This window comes from Elephantulus edwardii, unplaced genomic scaffold, assembly GCF_000299155.1.
Source record: "Elephantulus edwardii isolate Elephantulus edwardi_28Jun2011 unplaced genomic scaffold, EleEdw1.0 scaffold00266, whole genome shotgun sequence".
Lineage (NCBI taxonomy): Eukaryota > Metazoa > Chordata > Mammalia > Macroscelidea > Macroscelididae > Elephantulus > Elephantulus edwardii.
This window is the reverse complement of record NW_006400016.1, coordinates 708718-711182: the sequence shown is the minus strand read 5'-3', so window position 1 is coordinate 711182 and position 2465 is coordinate 708718. Positions and strand designations below refer to the sequence as shown.

At 49.8% G+C, this 2465-nt stretch overlaps 1 pseudogene; it reads right to left on the bottom strand.

Annotated features, from left to right (window-relative positions):
• Window positions 1-249: 249 nt before the first annotated feature.
• Window positions 250-1934, bottom strand: LOC102853000 (annotated as a pseudogene).
• Window positions 1935-2465: the final 531 nt, after the last annotated feature.

Sequence of the window (2465 nt, the reverse complement as noted above, 5' to 3'; positions counted from 1 at the left end):
GGGGGGATTCTCGCTCCACACCAACTGCTGTCACCCTCACTGTTCGAGTTTTTAAATCCTGAGTCAAGTGCCAAAAGAAAAAAAAATTTAAAAGTTTTTAAAAAGAAACAAAAAAGTAACAAATAAAGCCAGGCCAATTCTCATCCTTTGTTGGTTTTTTTTTTTTTCTTTTTCTTTTTCTGCGCAAGTTAGGTTGTTTTGTGGGTTTGTTTTTTATCAAGAAAGGGTGTAACGCAACTAAACAGTCGCCTAGAGGAATTTGCAACGGACGAAGGAGGGGCCTTCATCATCCTGTTTCTTGATGACTCATATATGCCGGAAGGTGGACCAGAGGACAGGACGGAGCCGCCGATCCACACGCAGTTCAGGGGGGCGATGATCTTGACCTCATCGTGCTGGGAGACCGGCGCTGTGATCTCCTTCTGCATCCTGCCGGGGTGCCTGCGTTCAGTGGGAGCTCTGTGTTGGCATCGAGGACCTTGCTGTTGTCAACATCACACTTCACGATGATGTGGCTGCCACAAGCCTTCAGGCCCAGGAAGGAGGGCTGGAAGGGGCCCTAGGGCAGCGGAGAGCTCACTGCCCATGGTGCTGACCCGCCCCTCGGGCAACTCGGAGCTCTTCTCCAAGGAGGACAAGGAAGCCGCTGGGGTCATCTCCTGCTCCAAGTCCAGGGCAACCTAACAGAGTTTCTCCTGATGTCACGCACAACTTCCCGCCCGGCCGTGGTGGTGAAGCTGCAGCCTCGCTCGGTGAGGATCTTCATGAGGTGGTCGGTCAGGTCCCCACCAGCCAGGTCCAGACGCAGATGGCGTGGGGGAGGGTGTACCCCTCGTAGATGGGCAGTGTGGGGGTGTGGGGCAGGGCGTACCCCTCGTAGATGGGCACCGTGTGAGGGTGTGGGGGAGAATGTACCCCTCGTCGATGGGCACCGTGTGGGGGTGTGGGGGAGGGTGTACCCCTCGTCGATGGGCACCGTGTGAGGGTGTGGGAGAGGGCGTACCCCTCGTAGATGGGCACCGTGTGAGGGTGTGGGGGACAGTGTACCCCTCGTAGATGGGCACAGTGTGGGGGTGTGGGGGAGAGTGTACCCCTCGTAGATGGGCACCTTGTGAGGGTTTGGGGGACAGTGTTCCCCTCGTAGATGGGCACCGTGTGGGTGACCCCCTGGCTGGAATCCACCACGATGCCCGTGGTCCGGCCAGAGGTGGACAGGGACAGCGGGGCCTGGATGGCGAGGCATATGGCAGGGGTGTTGAAGGTCTCGAACATGACCTGGAGCATCTTCTCCCGGTTAGCCTTGGGGTTCAGGGGGGCCTCTGTCAGAAGCACAGGGTGCTCTTCAGTGGCCACATGCAGCTCCTTGTAGAAGGTGTGGTGCCAGATCTTCTCCAGTTGTCCCAGTTCCAACTGCTAATTCTAATACTAAACTGAACTCTTAACTACAACACAAACAGTTAAATTTAACTCCTAAATCTAACCTTAATGTAAACACTAGACAAAGCCCAAGTCTTAGGTTTAGCCACAAATCTAACTGTAACTGGAATTAGAATACTAATATCAACTCTAATTCTAATCTAATGCTAAAATTAAGCCAAAGGACTATGTGCAATCCAGCCTAACACTAACTTTACCATAATTCTACCTGTAACCCTAATCCTAAAAGGAAACCAAGCCTGAAGCCTAGGTTTAGCCCAACCCCTAATTCTAACCCTAATTTTAATCTTAAACCTCACGGCAAATACATGGTCTACTGTCCCTAAACTACGCCTATCTCTAACTCTAACCCTAGGCCAAGCCCAAATCGCAACTCTAGCCCTAACCCTAATTTTAGGCCTGTCTCTCACCCTTACCTTAACATTAGATCATACCCAAATCTAGGCTTGGCCCAAATCTAACTCTAACTACCCTACCTTAGCTAAGGGAGCCCTCATGACCTAACAGGAAGGGGCTGCACTGCCAATCCAAAGGCACGCAGTTTGGACCCACCAGCGGGAAACGATGGGCAATCTCCTCTTGTACGATTTATTGCCTCCAAAAATCCGCTATAGGATCAGCTTGATGGTGGGTCCTATATAACAACAATAACTATAACACAATCTCTTTGCTTTGACTCTTTTTGTTCTAGTGCAAGTTTCAGAGTCTCTTCTGACACTCATTCTGGTATTTTCTTTCCCATCTTTATAATGACATTTTAATTTCTCCCTTGATGTCATCCCACAATTTGCCTGGTCTTCAGTCTTTAGTGTTCAATACCTCAAGTAATTCATCAGGTGAGATACATGTTTCATAGGCACTATTTATATTTATTATTATTATTGTAAAAAACCATGTATGGGGATCCAAGGGGGTAAGGGGTGGGAGCAGAAGGGTGAAGATGAGTAGGGTTGAAATCACAGGGTTGCACAATTTGATGAGTTGAGGGAGTGGGTAAAGAAAATGAGAAAGATGAAAGATCTGGTTGG